The following is a 21,300-nucleotide window of genomic DNA, read 5'->3' as shown; positions in this document are numbered from 1 at the left end:
GTGCCCCAGCTTGTGCATTCCTTTTCCCCTCCCTTTTCATTCTCATTTTAGATGATTGAAAAATAATAGAACCACTCCCAAGGCTTCTGTCTAATTTGATTCTGACTGTGACTACTGATGATGATTGAGTTATGAGATGATACTTATATCATTTCCCCATGTTGGAATGTAAACTGTTTATCTTTGTTTAGTCCTTTAGGATTGTTCATTCATTTTTTACCTTTTTATTATCTTGTTCTTGTGTTTATATTTTCAAGTTTCTGTGCAGCTCTAGTCTTTTCATCAAGAATGCTTGGAACTCTTTTATTAAAAATACATTCTTTCTTTTGTGAGATTACTGTTTTTCTGGATATAATTCTTAATTGTAAGTTTATATTTTTTGGCTTCTGTAATATAATATTCCAAGCTCTCTTCTTCTTTACAGAGGTGGCTGACAAATCTTGATCCTGACTGTGGCTCCTTGGTACTTGAATTTTTTCTTTCTGTCTGCTTAGAGTTTTTTTTTTTCTTTGACCTGGAAGCTCTGGGTTTGGGTTATAATATTACTGAGAGTTTTCATTTTGGGGTTTATTTTAGGAGGTAACTGGTGGATTCTTTCTATTTCCACTTATTCTGGTCCTAAGAGATCTGGGAAATTTTAATATTTATTGAAATATGATATCTAAGCTTTTTTGTGGTCATGATTTTCATGTAGTTCAATAATTATTAAATTTTTTCTCTTCTTTTTTCCAGTTCAGTTGTTTTTGTTATATCTTCCTTTTTTTTCCTATTTTTTCTCCAGTCTTTTGACTGTTTGAATATTTCTTGTTGCCTTATGGAGTCATTGGCTTCTATTTGGTCCATTCTAATTTTCTCCAGTTTTTATAGACCCCTCTATTTCTCTATGCTGACCTGGTCTAGAAATATGACTCACTGTGATTTTTTTTCTTGAATGTTTGGGTCATCATTCAGTCTTTGTGAGGGAATTATATTGGATTATATTGGCTGTACTCCTTGCTCCTCTGTCATCTTGACTGCCTCATTCCCTTGGCAGTTATTCTTTTTTTAATTATTTATTTATCCATTCATCCATCCATTTATTTATTTTTGCGAGGCAGTTGGGGTTAAGTGACATGCCCAGGGTCACACAGCTAGTAAGTGTCAAGTGTCTGGTCTGAGACAAGATTTGAACTGAGGTCCTCTTGACTCCAGGGCCCATCCTTTGTCCACTGCACCACCTAGCTGCTGGCCCCTCCTTAGCAGTTTTTAATGAGTAGTTTACTGTTTTCACTACTTGATTCAGAGTAACAATACTGCTTGCATATTGTCCTTCAGTTCAGGGAAGGTATTTGTGTAATTATGGAAGATTTGCAAATGGATTTATAAATGTTATCTCTTATCTTCACAATTCTGACAGGTAGGTACTATTATTATGCTTCTTTTATAAATGAGAAAACTGAAGCAATCAGGGATTAAGTGACTTGCCCAGAGTCATAGAGCTAGTAAGTGTTAGATTTAAAGTTAGACTGTCCTAACTCCAGGTACAACATCTTATCCACTGTGCCACATAACTCTCCAAAATAGGATCAAAGGGTTCCTTCCTTCCTTCTTCCTAAAGTTTGTAATATTATAGTTGTATTAACTATCAAAAGATCAAGGCTTGGGAAAAATTTTTTTTTTGCTTTATAGTATGCTTCATGGTATAGGTGGATGCTTATCTCAGTTCTTCTTCGTCTTTTTTTTTGGCTAGGCAAGGGGGTTAAGTGACTTGCCCAGGGTCACACAGCTAGTAAGCTTGTAGCACAGTGGCTAGAGTGCTGGGCCTGGAGTTAGGACAATCTGACCTTAAATCAGGTCTCAGACACTCACTAGCTGTGTGATCCTGGACTAGTCACGTACCTCGTTCTGTCTCAATTTCCTTATCTGTAAAATGGGGATAATAATAGCGCTCACCTCCTATGGTTGTTGTGAGGATCAAATGTGATAATATCTGTAAAGCACTTAGCACAGTGTCTGGTACATAGCAGACACTATATAAATCCTTATTCCCTTCCCCCTTCTCTGTTAATTACTTAGATTCACTTTACCAAACTTTGGGGTTGTGTTTTCCCTCTGGTATTTGTTATACTGGTTCATTCCAGACTAACCTTTCCCATCCCTCTGTCTTATACCTGTCTATATTCTCCCTACTGCTTCACCCACTTCCGTTTCATGGCCCCTTTGTTTCTATCCACATTTGTTTCCCTCTCTTCTGTCCTCTCACTTTTCAGCCCCTTGCAATCCAGCTTCCAACTTTATCACTCAACTGAATCTGATCTCCCCGAAATAGCCAATGATCCCTTTTTTTAAACATACATTTTTATTCCTTTCGTTTTTGTATTGCCTCAGTTTCCTTCTATATATCCTTTCCCCTTCCCCTCCCAGAAAATCATCCCTTAGAACAAAAGTTTTTTTTAAAGAGGAAGAGAATAAAAAATTCAACAAAACTGACCACAGTTAAAGAAAAAGCTGACGTATGCAATATTTCATACCTATGATCCCTGACCTTTGCAAAGGAGTGGGGGAAGTGTCTTATATCTATTTTTTGGGGGGGGGTAAGCTTATTTTTTATAATTTCACAGCTTTCAGTTACATTGTTTTGTGGTAGTTGCTCTTTCCATTTACATAGTTGTGGTTATTCTATATATTGTATTCCCTTTTCTGCTTACTTTATTTTGCATCAGTTCATATTAGTCTTTCTGTGCTTCTCTATTTTCATTATGTTAATTGTTTCTTTTAAAGCAGTAATAATCTATTTTATTCATGGACCATAATTTTTTTTATCTAGTCCCCAATTGATAGTCATTTATTTTGTTTCTAGTTCTTTGTATCACAAAAAAAAATACAGCTATAAGTTTTATTGTATGTGAAGTCTTTATTCCAGTGATCTCTTAATTGATAAATCTGACCTCTCTTCAATACTCATCATTCTTGATCTCGCTGTAGCATTTGACACTGTTAACCCCATTCTCCCCCTGAATGCTCTCTCATCTCTGGGTTTTCATAATATAGTTCTCTCTTGGCTTTTTTCCTACCCAACTGGTTACTCATTCTTAGTCTCTTTTGCTATATCATCATTCATATCAAGCCTCCTAATTATGTACTCCAAAGATCCATCCCAAGCTCTCTCTCTCTTTTTTTTAAATCACTTTATACTCTTTCTCAGTGATCTCATCAACTTCCATGGGTTTAATTATTATCCCATGCATATGACTACTAAATCTATATATCTAACTCTAGTCTCTCTCCTGACATCAGTTTGTGCATCTCCATCAACCTGTTGGATATGTCAAACTGGGTGTCCCTTAAGTACCTCAAAGTCAACATATCCAAAAATGAATTCATTTTTATGTTGTTCCTCAAAACCACCCTTCTTTTCAACTTCTCTTTTTCTGTTGAGGGCACTAGCACCCTTCCCATCAAGCAGATTCACAAACTCATTGTCATTCTTGATGTCTTCACTCTCTCACACCATATCTAATCAGAAGTAACGCCTTGCCATTTCTCCACAACATCTCTCATATTTGTTCCTTCTCTCTTCTCAGTTATGACTCAGGTTCAGGCTCTCATCACTTTTTGCCTAGACTATTTACAATAGCATCCCAATGGGTTTCTCTGACTTAAACTTGTCTCCTCTCTAATCCTTCCTTCTGATAACTGCTGAAGTGATTTCCCAGAAGTGTAAACTTGATGTCACTTCCTTGCTCAATAAACCTCAGTGGCTCCCTATTGCCTGTAGGATCAAATGTAAAGACCTCTCTTTGTGATTCCCATCTACCTTTCCAATCTTATTATACACTAGTCCTGTTCTCATACTCCACAGTCTGGTCAAACTGACCTGCTTGCTCATCTTCACACATGATGCTGTCGCCTGTCTCTGTACCTTTGCACTGATTGGTTCCCATGCCTGGAATGTACTCCCACTCTACTTCTGCCTCTTAGAATAATTTGTTTCCTTCAAAATTCTGCCCAAGCACCACCATCTAGTTTTGTGAAGGCTTTCATGTTATAAAAGGTATCTTGGGTGGCAGTTCAAATAGTTCTGATACTTAATGAGACTAGCTCTAGATCTGGAGGGGATCTCAAAGACCACCTAGTCAACCTCCTCATTTTACTGATGATTCTAGTACTGAGAAACTTAAATGACACAGGCAATAAGTGTAAGAGGCAGGATTTGAATCCATATCCTTTGACTCTATAGCCAGTGCTCATTCTACTATGTTACCCTGCCTACCTCTTTTTTATGCCTTATTTTACTCTTCTATAAAATGAGGATAGAACCTCATCTTGTCTCCATTAAAGTGCTCAGATTCTTAAGAGTCTAACCAAGGGCTCAGATTTTTGTAATCTAGCCAATAGCTCACAAATGTTCAGATTCTTTAAGATACTGGCCAATGTGGTGGATCTGTAATAAACCATGTCTTTTGCTAAAAAAAAAATAAAATGAGAATAGGACCTGCCCACCCACTTTACAGGTTTGTTGTAAAAATCTTCAGGGTGTTGACAGTAGGTTTAATTCTATTCTTGCTATCAGTCATGTGAACTTGGGAAAATAATTTAATTCAATTCGTTAAACGTTTATTAAATCCTACTATGCGCCAGGCAGTATGCTAAGATATGGGGAAACAAAAAGAGGCAAAAGAAAACCCTTATCTTCAAGGAGCTTATAATTTAATGGGAGAGCCATGTGAACAAATCTATACAAAGTAAGTTACATATGAGACAGCTAGGTGGCACAGTGGACTGAACACTGGGCTTGGAATCAGGAAGACTCGTTTTCATGAGTTCATATCTGGCCTCGGACACTTACTAGCTCTGTCACCCTGAGAAAGTCATTTCATCCTGTTTGCCTCAGTTTCCTCATCTGTAAAATGAGCTGGAGGAGGAAATGGAAAACCACTCCAGTACCTCTGCCAAGAAAACCCCAAATGGGGTCACAGAGAGTCAGACGTGATTGAAACGACTAAATAGCAACAGCAAGCTATATACGGGATAAATAAATAAGATCTCACCCTTAGGAGGTGGGCTTTTAATTGGGACTTAAAGGAAGCCAGGGAGGGAGGTCAGTAGTCAGAGTGGAGGAGGGAGAGTATTAGCATTTGTCTTTTTTTTTGGCGAGGCACATGGAGTTAAGTGACTTTCCCAGAGTCACACAGCTACTGAGTGTTATGTGTCTGAGGCTGCATTTGAACCCAGGTCCTCCTGAATCCAGGGGTGGTGTTCTATCCACTGTGCCACCTAGCTGTCCTGAGTATTAACTTCTTTGGGACATGGATGCCTCATTTGTAAAAGAAGGTTGGAGAAGATGAGCACTGAGGTCCCTTCCACTTAAAAATTCATTGAGATAAAGAATGTGAAAGTATTAGTGTGCTAGTGCCAAGTAGAATGTAACTTCCTTGATGGCAGGAACTATTTCATTTTTGCTTTTATGTATCTATGTGGCTAGATATATACTTAGTGCTTAGTAGGTGCTTAATAAATGTTTGTTAAATTGAAATTTAATTGTGACCTATTATGAGGATTTTTACTTTTTTTATTCCCAGGCTTCTCTGTATTAGCTGGTCTATTAGGATGTCTTAATTTTATTATTTATTATCTAATTACTTAATTAAAATATATGCTTCAGTTATTTTTAACTACACGAAAATTGTTCTTACTCTTTCGCCCATTTTTCAAACATTGGCTTTCCCAAATGGATAATTGTTGCAGAAATACTTGATTTGTTTATTTCCTTTGTTGTATTTTTCATATAAAATGGTAGCATCATGTTATCCTATTGTAACTACATAGTCATTGTTACTCTTGTTTGTATTATAGTCCACTTACTTGAAAGTGAAAAAAAAAAGTACAAAAAAACCCCAATGATACTGTTGCAATTTCTTCCTCACATCACAGAAATAGTAATCCATGTAGGAAACCTGGCACACTACGAGAGGATTACAATTATTTTTCCATTCTGGATTGGAAGCCTTAAAACCCGGGATACGGTGGCATTCATTTGAAGCTGTCTTGGATAGATTCAGCTTAGACAGCTTAGACAGATCTTGGTATATAAACTACAGGGAGCCTCCCATCTGAATAGTTAATTTTCTTGTAGAATCAGAGTTAGGGATTACTATGATTAAAATAAAACATGTACATTTGGCACAAGAACACATAGAACAGTTAAATATCAAAGAAACCCCGGAGACAAGCATTTGGGCCTTGCAGCTGCTTCCTCTCCAGCTAGTCTTGGTCAGGCTCTCATTTTTCTGCTGCCTCTCCTCCCTCTATCCATTTCTTCTATTCAACAATTTTAATTGTAATGAAAGGAATTGCTTAAAACTAGCTTAACATCATTGTAATCTTTTAAGATGAATTAAATTATATTTTTTGCTCTTGTCTATGCTGCAAATATTTTATATTTACTGGCTGCACAGCATTCTAAAAACGCCTTGGTTTTTTACCTGACTTGTTTACTTTGGACCAAGTTGTTTCAAAACAAATAGGAGATTTGGACACAGATTAAAGAGCATAAGCTTTGCATCTTTTTATTTTTTAAGGGCCAAAGACGTTGTCCCTTTTCTTTGAGATTATATGCCAATGAAGCATTTTAATGTAGCTGAGAAAAGGAAGTAAACAAGGAGTTCACATGCCTAAGTAACAGATGAGATGGGACTGAGCCACTTTTAGTGACATGAATGCATGCTCCGGCTGCTTGTTAAAGGGAGTGAGCAACTAGAAACTCCTGATTAGACCCTTGTTTCCATGGTCCCTTGATGGCAAATGTGAGGGTGCTTGTGTAAGGAAGAGCTACCTACTCAGTAGGCTTAAAAGGAGAGGCCAAAGTCTTTTCCTCTCTTCCCTTCTTGTTGAGCATGTTGCTTGGAACTCAGCCAACTTTCCTTTGGACTGCCAATGCAGGGGCGGGGGGACTTCCCCACTTCTTCTTCCACCAATAGTCATGGATGCATGCACATGACAGCAAGTACATCTGATGTCTAGGTGAGCTGAATCTCAAGTTCCTCGCTGCTATTTCTGTTTTGTGTTTCTTTCCCTATGCACAGGTAAGGAAATAGCAATTCTGAGATGGATATTTTAAACCTTTATGGATACTTAGGTGAGTTTTAAGAGGTCCAGAGTCATTGAATCAAGTGCTAGTTGCCTGAGGGATGTGCTTCCTGCAACTAGACACTTCTTGGAGGAGATGACCACCAATAGGAGGCTTAGCCAGCATGGCTGGCTGGAAAGAAGGTCAGGGGTCTTTGAGTGAATTGTTTGCACAGTATAGATCTGAGGTGAAGGTGAAGTACCTGTTCAACATTCCCATAAAGTATTTCATATTTTAATTATCAGTGTCCAAGAAGAATATTAAATAGCATTTAAAGGTTACTATTTTATGTTTTACGTATTTTTATACTTATGAGTCTTTAACATTTGAAGCATTTTGTGGTATAGAAAATAGCTGTCCTATATTTGATATTGTACTGTGCACAATAACTCTTCTAGAGGGACCTTTTTAGTTCTTTTTGGAAAGACCTTAGATATGAGCCACACTTAAACTTTATTTAAGAGATTTTCCCTCTGGCTCTAACTCAGGGAGGGGGCATAAGGAATGAGAGATTATGACCTTTCTTTGGTGTCTCCTAAGATTGAACCTTGTCTCTTCTGCCCATAGCTGGGACTCTTTCTTCTCTCTCACCTTCTTGGGCTGCTACTGATACCTGTAGGGTAAAATGAATACTTCTTATCATGTTAACCTCTCATGTAGAGACCTCTACAATCTGGCTCTTACCTGTGTTTCTTACCTTATTGCTTCACAAATTCTACACTTCAGCTACTGATTGAACAGTTCCCTAGTCTCAGTTTAGTTTCTCCTGTGTCTGTTTATTTGTATAGCCTCTCCCTTATGTCTGGAATGCATTTCATCATCTTTGCCGTTTAATATTCTTTTCCATCAAGGTTTAGCTCCTCAGTGACATCCTCTTCCTAAAATCTTCGGGAAGCCCTTTGTCTGGACCTCTCCTTTTGCTCCTATCACATTCTACTGTGTGTATGTCATGCCCTCCCCTCTACTCTCAGTAGACTGTAAGTTCTTTGAAGTCAGGAATTTTAACTGTATCATTTTTCATTTTTGTTTCCCCAGCACTTACCATACTGTTATTGCAAGAAGTAGGCACTTAAAGTATTAATTGGATTGAACTGGAGTGGTAGGAAGGGTTAATTTGGGTTCACGGTTATTACATTCTTCTTCCTTGGAAGTCTTCCAAATGTGTTGTACAGTAGACATGGGTTGGAATAGATAGCTACTAAGGTCCCTTCCAACTTGCAGATTCTTTGACCTGCAATTTCTAATAGTAAAATCCAGTTTTCTATTAGTCAAACAAAACTCAAATATAAACATTTGTTTATGAGTCTTCTCAAAATCACTTTGTGATTCATTGAATGAAGGAAGATATTTTGTTTATTTTCCTGGTGTTTGACAAAGATTCTCTTGGTAGTTAAGATTCTACTGGTAATCTTATATGGAGATAATTGCTTTATTTTTTAGGGTGTAGTATTTTTGCCTGTGAAGAAACACAAAAGCCAACTCAAACCACAATACTGTTTTACTACCATCTTCTCTGGAGTAGTCCATGTTGTTTTAAATACAAAAAGCTGAATAAAATTGAAATGCAGAGAACTTTTCTCTGTGTGCAGGGCTATGTGAACCACTATTGATGAATACATTGCAGTGAAAATAATTCAAACATATGCATAGTTAAAATGTTTACCTTAAGATTTCAGGTACAATTTTTAAAGTAGTTACAGATGATTTCTCAACATCCCCTTTGCTTAAGCATGCTATATAAATAATTTCTGAAGCTGCCTTTGTCATTATAGCTAAAAATCCCCAGCTAAACTCTTTAGAACTCCAGAATCAGCTTGGGGTTCATCTGGCACAGAGGAGAGAACAGAGATTGATTCAGTGCTAAGAGCGGAAATGAAGGCTGAGGATATTTTGCAAAGGCAAGTGAACTTTTGCAAGCACCTATGTACTTAAAAAGTCATGGTAATAATACTATCAGAAACTCACATGGCCTACCTACATATCATTTACACTCCAAGGCTCTCTTGTGCTATGAAATAATGAATTCAAATCTTAGAGTACTCAAAGAATTTTAAAAAGGTAGCTCGATGCAGACTTCGCCTTAAATCAGTATACTACTGAAAATGCAGACATTTCCTTGAAAATAGATTTAGCCTTAAAAAAAAATCAGACCACAAAACAAAAATGAAATCTTCAAACCCAAACAAACAAATACCCCTTGACATAAGAGAAAAGATCCAAGGTTATTAGAAGTTGATTTCTAGGAATGCTGAAAAATCTTACAGTCTTCATACGTGAATTTTTTACCACAAACTTATTTTCTTTTTCATCAGTTATCTGCATGGACTTGAATATGTTTCATACTTTAGGTGAATAGATTACTGAGCTGTTAAAGAAATGCTTTTGTGTGAAATCTTACTACTCAAATAAACCCTGAAGGATTCTTTACTAAGCTGCATGAATTTGGGAAGCCTACAGAGATTCGGGGACCTCTTGTGGAGTTTTTGGAGGTTACAGCTTTTAATTTTTATATCTTTTTGTTCCTTACCTGAGAGAATTAATTTATTTATTTTTCCCAGCAGAGGGAGACATTTGACCATGAAAATGATACTACTACTTTCTAGTAGTATTCAGTAGCCTATTTTATCAATATACATAAAAAACTCAATGTTCAAATTAACTAGTTCAATAAGTAATTTAGCTCATTGATTTTTGGGCATATCCTAAGTGCCATTACAAGCTACGGATATTTTAAATGCCATTACCTAATAGAAGGAATGTTTTAAGCACCTTTTATTGATTTTATTACTGCTTTATTTTGCTGTCTTGGTTTAAAATCATTTTAACCACTCTGTAATCAAGAAGAAATATATCGTCGGTGAAATACAGTCAATTTCCTAAAAACCTTTGACATCGTTAAATAAGGAATTACAGTTGTTAAATCATGTCAGGCAATAACTGAGGGACAGAAAAGATATAAAATTTGGAGCAGTGGGCCAGCACACCAGTAAGCAGCATTGACCTCTTGACTTTTGGATTCTGTATGTGACAATCGCACAATCTTTTCTTGGTTGTGACATCATTTGGAGAAATTTAAAATCTCAGGTAGCTAGGAAGATGGTGGAATGATTAGGATCTGGGGACAATGAGAAGATATTTGAATGTCTAATTCTGGCTTTTGTTTAAAATTTCTCTCAGGATATTTAAAATTTCACTTAACGAGTTGTTTTATTGTTTGCTGCATATTGATATTCTGAATAAGAGGAATAGAGAGTAATCACTGTTTTGTTTTTTTTAATTTTTGGCCTACTTTCAACCTTGGGTAAGTTACTTAATCTCTCTAGGCCATGGTTTCCTTTGCTATAAAATGAGGGATTTGTGTGGAGATGATTTCCAAAGTCACTAATAGCCCCAAAATTCCTATAATTCTTTTACTCATTTGGCTTCAGAAGATTAGCTGTATCATTGAGTTAATCAGTCAGTAGATGTAGACAGGGAATATTGTCATTGCTTAATCAAAGAATTGCAAAAGTATATAGCTAGTCCTGAAGCTCAGTAACAGCCAGCTAATGAGTTGATTGCACTGATTGACATTTGATGCAATTTAACTGTAGAGTGGCAAATATCAATATCTGTATATGATTTGGCAGATGGTTGTTGAACTGTGATTAGAAGTTTAGAATGATTCTTCAGTAAAAAGAAGATCTGGCAGGAGACCAAGAAAAGAGGCCGGAATTTTCCCCATTAAACAGACTAGGTCTATAAAGTCAAGTATTTTGATCATTAATAGAACCTTTCTTTTTCTTTTCTTTTGTTAAATATTAATTTCACAAGAAAATTTCTACTTATGCTTAGATCTATTAAATGATTTTAGGGAAAACCAGGTTCTTTCCCTTAAATGAGTTCACACTTAAAATTGCAACAATTGACTGGTAGAGACGAAAAAAAACCTGTTAAAAACTGCTGTGATAGGCATCAATTTAAACTATCTGAGATACTGAAAATGCCTTTGTGAAATCTGTTGGTAAGTGAAAACCAAATAAAAATATAATGTCATGGATCCAGGAGAATGTAAACAACTGGAAAATACTGTTTTATTTTAGTCTTTGTATGGCTAGTGCTAGGCACGGGGGCATGGAGAAGGGTAGGTACTTAATAAATGCTTGTTGAATGAATGAATGAATGACTGAAGCAATGAAAGAAAGAAAAAGTATTTGTTAAGTCTGTATGCCAGGCAATGTGATAATCTCTGGGGGATAAAAATACAAGCCAGGAGGATCAAAAGAGTTTACATTCTAATAGGGGAAGGATACATCTTGGGCGATAGTGCCTTGGAAGGAGTGCTTTGATTGTGTTGATTTGATAACAGTTTTCAGAGCCATTGTTAGAAAGTGCGTGTGAGGGCATTGAGGTGAGAAGGGTACATATACAAATGTATGGCCTCAAGATGGCTGGCGAGTAGAGGATAATTGTGGTGCAGAGTCACTAGGTCACAGAAGCCCAAGGTCTCAAGGCGGGAGCTTGGAATGCCTACTTGGAAGTAAATGAACTGATGAATAAATAAATGAATGAATGAATGTGTAACAATAATGTGGCAATTACCAGTAATATGTAGAAGCATAATCAGCAGTAAGCAAACTGGATATACAAGAGCATTTTAAGCTTCATTGTAAAGAAATATGAAAAAGAGGCCCTTTTTGTTTCGCACTCGCTTGGAGGGGGACTAGAATAGGCTTCTTGTAGAAGATGAGATTTGAGCTGAGCTTTTCTTGATCCCCCTTAATGCTAGTGCTTCCCCACTGTTAATTATCTCTAATTTATCCTGTATATATCACATTTGTATTCAGTTGTTTTCATGTTGTCACCTTCACTGGACTGTGAGCTCCTTTAAATCAGGGTCTGTTTTTTGCCCTTCTTTGTATCCCCAGCACTTAACTGTAGTACATGCCACATAGAAGGTGCTAATACTTGTGGACTGATAGACAGTCTTGAAATAGACCAGGGGAGCCGGGAGGTGCATATAAGAGGAAGACATGGAGATGGGAGATGGAATGTCTTGTGTGAGGAACAGCAAGGATGTAGAAACGTGCTACTGAGCAGGGTTATACCAAAAAGTATCCTACCCCTTTAGGAAAATTTGTGCCGTAATGCTTTGTATTGTAATTATGCATGTACCTGTCATACCCTCTACTATACCTAAGGCAGAAACTGCCTTATATATCCTTGTATTCCTGTAGAACTTAGTGCAGTACTTCATATATACTAGAGTATTCAACAAATGCTTCATTAATTAATAATTGAATTTGGAAAAAGTAGACAATTCTCCTTCCAAAATCATGTTAGTTTAGTTTTGGAAAGGAGCCAGAAGAGGAGCCTTTCAAGGTCCCTATCAGCCCAAGGACTCTGTAATAATGGTACCACTTGTATATCACTACTCCAAATCCTCGGAAGCCTATTTAAACTTCAGAGACCTTGGAGTCTATTTTAATAATAACAATAACTAGGATTTACATAGTGCTTGAAGATTTGCAAAGCACTTTACATATATCATCTCATTCGATCTTCTCAACAACCCTGAGAAGACTTTATTTCCTTCATTTTGTCAATAAGGAAGCAGACTGGTTGTGACATGGTCTGGGTCACATAGCTAAATAAACGTCTAAGGTGGAATTTGAACTCCTGCCCTTCTGACTCCAAATCCAACACTCCATCCATTGTACTACCTACTTGGCTCTTAATTCTGAAGTTTGATGAAAATTTACAGGGGCAAACCCTTGAATATATTTGCCTGGGGACCTACCCAATATTTAATTCAGCCTAACCTTTGTATGAGTTCTGAGGCCTTGTCCCTCTTGCTTCATGCTGTAGTATTATAGCTTCTATAGTTGCTAACGGTCCTTATTCCAGCTCTCACTCTCACTGACAAATCATGTTCACAGAAGGCTGGATAACTTCATCTTACCCCTCAGAGCTTCCCCTAACGCCTGGGGGGTAGACCCCATGAAACACACCCCTAAGTTGTCTTTCCTTTTTCCAAAGGGATATTTACTAAGAAGATATAGCAAGAACAGAATAATTCTAAACACATTCTTCCTCCCCCCACCCCCACCCCCTTGGTCTCTGTGGAGAGTAAGCTCAAACTTGAGTGGTCTCTACAAAGCATTTGCTTTGTGGTTCACTTCTGAATGCAGCAAAACTGGTGGATGAAGTGGCTGCCTTGTTTGCAGAAAATGGCATCTTGGCTGCCGGGTTAATTCCTTGTCTCTTAGGTCAAGCAGGTCACTCCGATAGGTTGTTGCTGGCACCTCCCCAGGTTTGATTGCTGGAAAACTCTGACATGGCCTCCAGTTGATGGATCCTTAATAGCTCTTCCAGCCTTTTGAAGCTCACACAGTTTCCGCCTAGTCCATTCTGTTTGTAACATTCCTTCATCTAAGAACAAGCAAGAATAGATACAACACAGCTAGGCCATGTGTACATAGACCACATGTTGGCTGAGATGTGGAGGCCTACAGGCCCCTCTCCTCATCTAGAGGAGGGCTTATAGCATGTTTTACCTTGATGGCCAACAGGAAAAAAGGAGCTTGGTTTGGGAGGTTTAATAACCTTTTCTATGGCCCTAAAAGGCTGCTCTTTACCATATGGTACATCAGTCAATCAGTTAGTAAACATTTATTAAGTGGCCAGTGTTCTAGGCAGGAAACAGTCGTAGAGTACCCAGGCATGTTCTGAGGTCTCATCAGGCAGAGCATGGTGGGCATCCTCATAAGGCCTGGGTTCTCATTGGTTAGTATCCCATTACCCTTTTATTTGCCTAAGTTTCTGCTGGAAAAACAAAGGAGAAAAATGAAGCCATTTATTCAGTCAATTCAGTCAGAAGCAGGAGTTTTGTTTCTAGTGGCAAAAAATTTTTTAGCTTCATGTTGCCTGTGGAATTCTGAGCTTTGTGGGACTACCTTCCATCTGGCAGGGAGTGTCTTAGCTTCATTTAGGTAAGTCACAAAGAGGCCTTCGACAATTGTGTCAAAAACTGCCTGAGAAGATGGTCATGCAGTCCCAGTACTGCCTGTTAAGATAGGAAATCTGTTTCTTTTTGTCAGTCAGTGAGGTCTGGATGAATATGGATTCTTGTTCACTTGAAAGAGTGAATTAACAAAATAGGCTTTAGAAAGAATTGGCCAGAATTAGTCTAGAATGTTATAAGCCACTGAAAAGAAAACAGAATCATCAGAACATTAGTTCCAGTTTGTTTCACTGAAATGCCATTCAAAGAAACCTTAATGCTAAAAGCTGTATATTGAATGCATACTGCAATGAAATGTGTGTTTAATAATCAGAACTATGTAATAGAATGCATTTTAAATGAGCTATTGTCTTGCTCCTCGATCTTTGTTTGTACTGTACATGCCAAACTATAGCTTTCTCCAGGTGAATTGTTGGAAAGTCTTATTTTTACTAAATCTGATTGCTTTATGCCAACTGGAGTCTTTTCTGTATGGCTGTAAACTAGCCAGTTTGCTCATTTTTCATTTAATTAGCAACTATCCTTTTGGTGGTTGTGTTGAAATGTATTGAGTCACACCGTTTAGATTATAAGGGCATCTTTGTTAAGCAGAAGCAATTTCATTAAGGAAATATAAATTCAAAATCTTTGTTTTGTAGTTTATGAAATCAGTCAATTAATTAATCAGATCAGCCAACAAGCATTTCATAAAAGTCTACTCTCTGCCTGGAACTCTTCTAGTCACTAATGATACAAAAACAAAAGTAAAACAGTCCCTACCCTCAAGAAGCATATATTCTAGCAGGGAAAAAATATATGTACCAGATACTAAGTCACTTCTGGGGGAAAACACTAGTTCCTGGGAGGATCAGGAAAAACCTCATATAGACAGGGTTGCTTGTGCTGAGCTTTGAAAGAATTTATAATATGGGAAAAACACAGGACTGTAAGTCCCATGTCTTACTCTGCTACTGACTTATTAAATGATCTGGGGAAGGCTTTTCTTCTTTCCTATGCCTGTTTCCTTTTTTTTGGAAAAGGGAATGATAATATCTGCCTTTTTCATTAAGAAATAATGATGCTGTGAGTAATGGTATAATTTCTCTAAGATTCTTTGAGCTCATCAGAGAGAAGAATGACATAGTCACTTTAAAATTCTTTTTTACATAGGATATATCATGGGAAATATTATTTGTAGGATATACCCTAAAATCTTATATCTGATTTAAGAATTTCAGTTATCTTCATGCATTAGCTGGCATTTGATGAATTGACTTTTTGCCTCTTACACTAGCCAAGTGGAATTTGGATTTCTTATTTCTAGACACTGCACTGAAATTTGCTTTGGCTAAAAGAGGTAGAGCATACCATTTCGGATGGAAGCGCAACAATAAATCTTTAGCAACCCCCTTCTTTCTACCCCATGCCTTTTCTCGTGTTTGGTATTGTTTTTCTGAATATTTAGGTTATGAAAAATCTAAGTATTAAATAAAAATCTAGATTAAATCATTTAAGTGGATTTTTTAAAACATTTGCATCTGAAACCAGGGTTATAGGTTTTTGTTGTTATTTTTTTTTTTAGAATTAAGAAAGGAGACAAACAGTTAAAAGTATGGAAGTCTAACTTGTGCTGATTTTTCCACACCTTGAGGACTAGCAAATTCTTTAATATGAGACTTTATTTGTACAAAGCAAAACTTCAAAACCACTCAAAAGCTTTTCTTATTAACTGCTGTCAGTCCTGTGATTTACAGAGGCAATAAAGAACTAGAGGGGGCACATTTATCATGGAGTTCAGCACACCAGGAGCCATTTTCTCAAGCGGTAAAGCCAAGTGATAAAATGAGTTCTTTTGTTCTATAACCAAGACACATTCTCTATTCCCTGCTCTCTAAACTTGTGCATGTTAGACTTCTTCTTCGCCGGTATTTTGGCCCTGGTTTTGCATAGTGCTTAGTAGTGAATGGATTAGATGCAAATAACAAGGACGCATCTGCAACAGTAGTTGGTCACCCAAGTGATACACATTGACTCAATATTCAGGGAGCTCCCAATATTTTTATAGTATGGGGAGTGGAGGATGAGTGGAAATGTTCTTTGGTAAAGATCACAGAATTCTAAAAAAAAATCATAGAATTCCGATTTTGCAATAAATCACAGTTTTCTTATTAAAGAATGGCATGCCATTTTCGATGCTGGAACCCCCCGCCCCCCAACAACAACAACACAAAACCAGCTGCATCATCTACTTTCTCCAATGACTTTGTGTTTGATTTTGGTTGTGAGATTTGCTCTGTGGTGTTGGCAGGTGTGAAAACCACTGTTTAAAGTGAAGCTGTCGTGAGGCATTGATTGCACATTCAAAATGAATTAGTTGGACTTGGAGTTAATCTGGACATAAAGGACATGACTACTTGGCTATTTTTAGGGCACTCAAAAATGCAGCATTTTGAATGTTCGCAAATTGAGCACATTCATCACCAAATAGTATTTATTAAGCTCTCACCTTCACATGGAGCTGTGTGAGGCACATAGGCTATTGGGAACAATCTCAGTGCTGTGGAACAGTACACACTAGTCTGGGAAAAATGAAAAATGAGTCCAACTGCTAAATTGTGCATGTCATTCCTGATGTGTGGAGGGTAATGTAGGTCCATTTAGACTCCTTGGAAAGGACATGACACATTACAATTATAAACTACTATCAATTTTTAATTATCCAAGGACTGATTGTCAAATTTGTATCTCCCTGCAACTGCCCACTGGTGGAGTTATTGATGAGAAGTTAAGGTGTCTCCCTTCAAAGTAAGGCAGCAAAAGGCAAGCATAATCCTGGAGGGGAAGTGAAAATTAGTCAGTTTTGTGACATGTTAGCAACTCATATTTTAGCAGGAGAAAAATTTAAAACCCAGATTTTTTTTGGGGGGGGGTAGTTGTTTTGAATTTGTGTGGTTAAAATGTACTTATTCATCCTTCAAAAATTTATAATCTAATGGTTAATGTTCTTCTCTTATGTGGTCACTATCAATTTCTCTTCATTGGAAGGGGAAAGTAATTTCTTCTTCCAAGTAATTTGCCAAAAGTGCTGAAAGTTCATTATCATGGCTATAGAGAAAACTAGGCAGACCTTATAGACTGATCACATAATTACAAGTGAGCTACTTTCAAGGTGATTTTTGACCATCTGACTTTCTTTTTGACTTACCCTAACCTAAACTTTTTTGAATTCTTATTTTTCTGTGGGTTTTGGGACCAAGTATACTTACTACTTTTTCAGAATCCAGTTAAAGCGGGGGGGGGAGAGAGAGAGAAAGAGAGAGAGAGAGAGAGAGAGAGAGAGAGAGAGAGAGAGAGAGAGAGAGAGAGAGAGAGAACAAAAAGATTGATTTTAAATGAATTAATACTATTTAATTAAATACTATTTAATAATTTAGTTAATAAAGAAGTATATACATATGTTTTATATAACCTGAGAAGGTTATTTTGAGGGTTTGCCTGAGGAAGCATCGTGCTGAGAAATTGAATGCTAGGCTTCATGATGCCCCATGATGGTATTTACTTCACCGGAAAGAATCAGCTGCTGAGCTATCAGAGAAGTTCAACATGGCCGGCTTATATTGTACACAGATGGAAAGATGGAAATTCTTGTTGATTTGGGTGACTGAACTTCATGGGAAGAAAGACAGCACTGGAGTTGTTCATTATCATTTTATGTTAGCCCTGAAAATTTGGAAGGAAAAACTTTTGTATCAGAAGCCCACTTTTTACGTAACAGCTTTTGATGAGATTTGTTTTATTTATGGTATTTACAGCATTGTAAAATTTTTAGTTTCTCCCATATTTAAGGGTGAAAACAACTTTTCCATTTTTCCCTTGTTTTCTGTGTCTTGCTTTTTGTGTTAAAACAAAACAAAGCAACACAACCCACAGCTGTAGGGACCCTTTAGTGCTATAATTTCTTTAACAATCCTAAGGCTTTCAAAAATGAAATATTTTATTTTATGAAGCAGTTTTGGGGTCATTTAAAAAAATGTGTACTTTTATGTTGGATAGTTTAAAGACCAGCTGTTAACTAAAACCAACCCTCAATGAAGTTGCAGTTATGTTTCTTATTAGTCTTGTATCTTTCCTATTAGTCATATATGAAAGGATACAGGGACATCGAACAGAACTCCAAATAAAAATGAAGAAAACAGATGTTGCATTCATTTTTAAAAAATCAGAAATTGTAGAATTATGGATGACTCACTAAATAAGGCTTGTTTTTTCCCCCTCTCTAACTTTAAAGTACTATTATCTAGGAGCTCGTGGTTGAGAATTAAACCATTTTACTAGATGCCATTTAAGAGAAGTCTTTTTAAAAGTAGTTGAAAGTTATGACTAGAAGCATACAATGTAAGATAAAATATAAAATTTTAAATAGTTATGCACTTCTTAGTCTCTGAGGGCTCATTTATTATGTTGTCATGGTGAGTAATGAATTAAAAAAAATAAAAAGGCTGATCCTTGGGTAGTTGTGACTTATTGGTAGTTATCTTTACAAGAGTTCCATGCTGACTTAAGTAAAGATCTCTGAGAAAAAAAACAAACTTTATTTTTCAAATAAATTCAGCTAAGAGCCCACAGGCTTCCATGACACCACACTGAATTATTATTAATGTGCACTGCTGTGAGAATAACACTTGCTGCTGTTTAACAATAACGCCTTCCTCTGGAATTTCAGAAAGGCAGTAGGAAAATGAAAGGCAGATTTAAGGGCTGCTGCTGAATTAAACGTGCCTGTTTGACGAGCAAAACATTTTCATCGTTAGTTGTGCGAGAGAGTATAGAAAGGAGCCTTTATTCAGGGTCATGCCACATGTGGGCTCAAGTCGTAGGAGAGCCTTTTTTAGCAAGTGAGTATATTTTCTCCTGGCCATGAAAAAGTTTTTTTAACCTCCTACCTTTTTTTTTTTTTTGGATGCTCCATTTCCATCATTTTCTTTTGGGTCATTTAAGTGTGATAACACTTGAAAGCAAGGACGTGGGCTAGATGACCTCTTGAGGTTTCTCCATTGCTCCCCTGGCTCTGGCCCTAGGATTGTATAGCTAAATTCAGGTATTAAGCACTTTATTTTTTATTTATTATTCAGTAGTCACTAATGATAACAATAGTGGCTAGCATTTATATGATACTTTAAGGTTTTCAAACTGTTTTACAAATCAGTTGGCATTTATTAATTGTCTACTGTGTACCAGGCACCATGCTAAGAGCTAGGGATACAAAGAAAGGCAAAAAAACAAACAATTCCTGCTCTGAAGTAGCTCATAATCTTCATCTCATTTTATCCTCAAAACGACCTTGGGAAGTAGGTACTATCATTATCTCCATTTTACAGATGATGAAGCTGAGGCAGACAGAAGTTAAGTGACTTGCCCAGGGTCACACAGCTGATAAATGTTTGAGGTCAGATTGAATTCGGGTCTTCTCGATTCCAGGCTCCATACTCTATACACTGTACTACTCAACAGCCTAACATTATTTATTACGATTACATATTATCTCTCCCTTCTCTCCCTGACAGTGAACAATAAATAAAAGGGAAAGAAAATCCTCATACCAAATATGTATAGTTTGATAAAGTAAATTCTCACATTGGCCATGTCTAAAAAAAATGTATGTCTCCTTTCAAATTTTAAGCCCATCACCTCTCTATTGGAAAGTGGGTAGTATATGTCATCTGTTGTCCTTTGGCATCATGGTTTAACATTTCATTGATTAGAGTTTGAAATCTGCTTAAGCTGTTTTTCTTTTTAATGTTGTCATTGCATCCTTTGTTATCATTATCATTTTTACATGAATGTACTTGTTATCTGGTTTATATTCAGTAATCAGGATTGGAGACCCCAATTTAATTCAATACACATTTGTTAAGCACCTGCTGTATGAAGGGTGCTGTACTAAGTGCTGCAATCAACAGATTACTATCCCATAAATTGGTTCAAGAGGCCAAGTCCAGTACTAACCCTATCATTGTGGCTAACGCAAATAATTTATTTTGGGCTGCTATGTCCTTTCTAAAGATGGGATGGTTATGTCCTTTCTACGTGCTTTTCTGCTTAGATTTCTGTTTCCTGGGAATCAGCCAAGCTTGGGAAGATTTCATCTTGAAACAGTGATGAAGCTGTCAGATCATATAGTTCCAGCTGCGCTTCTTGACCATTTGTGAACTGGTGTTGGTGGAACAAAACTCATCTGTGTCAATGCTTTTTCTTCTAGCTCCTGAGGGGTCTCCTTGCCCAGAGACAGTAGGCTTATTCATCATTGAAGTAGCAATCCTATCTTCTGCTGTGCAATCCCATTTTATGTGTGGCCTACTGTATACTCTAGTGAGTTGGAAACTAAGGTCCAAGGTGAGCTGCCTGGCTGGTGAGGCTGACAGTTCAAGGCCCTCAGAAATTGTCCTGCTGATGGGGCTATTGGTTTGGGTGGTCATTAATTGGGGCTGCTGATTAGTAACTAAGTCTTTGTTTTTTGTCAATAAACCTTGATTCATTCTGTAACCACGAGTCTCCTGTGTAAGTCACTTTTTTGCATCTTACAATTCAAATCTGAGCACTTATTGGCTAGTCTACTAGGCTAATATAGAGCTTGAATGACAAAGATGGAAAATGACAGTGGTTGTTGGGATAAACACAAACCTCTCAGCCTTGTATTTAAAGCCTTTAGTCTTCAGCCTACCCAGTATTTCGCAGTACTCCATAGTTTCTGCCCTCAAGGAGCTTTTGATGTGTTAGGTAGGAAATTAGATATACACCGCTAAACAAATTACAAGGTAGACTGTGATGGGACAAAGGAGCCATCCAGACAAAATATTCTGGGAAAATTTGAGGACGCAGAAAAGTATACTTGTAGCCAGGAAGCTTCAGGGAACCCTCCATGAGGGAAACCATGCCTTGAAGACTTGAGTTCAGTTTTCATCTCGGATACTTAACAGCTATGTGAGCTTGAGAGAGTCACTTACCTTCGGGTTCCTTATTTGTAGAATGAGGATAAATAAAAACACCTTCATAGGGGTATTGTGAGGATCTGATGAGATAACATGTACAGTGCTTTGAAAACCTTAAGGCACTATCTAAATGCTATTATTATTATTATTGAAGGAAGATTAGTTTAGTTGGAACTAGACCATTTGAATGAAGGAGAGTAATGTGTACATGGGAAGAGGTT

At 37.1% G+C, this 21,300-nt stretch overlaps 1 long non-coding RNA gene across 2 annotated transcripts in view; it reads left to right on the top strand.

Annotated features, from left to right (window-relative positions):
• Positions 1-20,632, top strand: part of LOC144455768 (uncharacterized) — a 39,481-nt gene extending 18,849 nt beyond the window's left edge. For both annotated transcript variants that reach the window (XR_013484511.1, XR_013484512.1), the window contains exon 3: positions 20,194-20,632. This is a non-coding gene — a long non-coding RNA (uncharacterized LOC144455768). The remainder of the gene's footprint in view (positions 1-20,193) is intronic.
• Positions 20,633-21,300: the final 668 nt, after the last annotated feature.

This window comes from Phascolarctos cinereus, unplaced genomic scaffold (genome assembly GCF_003287225.1).
Source record: "Phascolarctos cinereus isolate Bilbo 61053 unplaced genomic scaffold, phaCin_HiC Scaffold_2;HRSCAF=192, whole genome shotgun sequence".
In the NCBI taxonomy this organism is placed as follows: domain Eukaryota; kingdom Metazoa; phylum Chordata; class Mammalia; order Diprotodontia; family Phascolarctidae; genus Phascolarctos; species Phascolarctos cinereus.
Note: the sequence above shows the minus strand (reverse complement) of the source record. Positions and strands in the feature narration are given on the sequence as shown.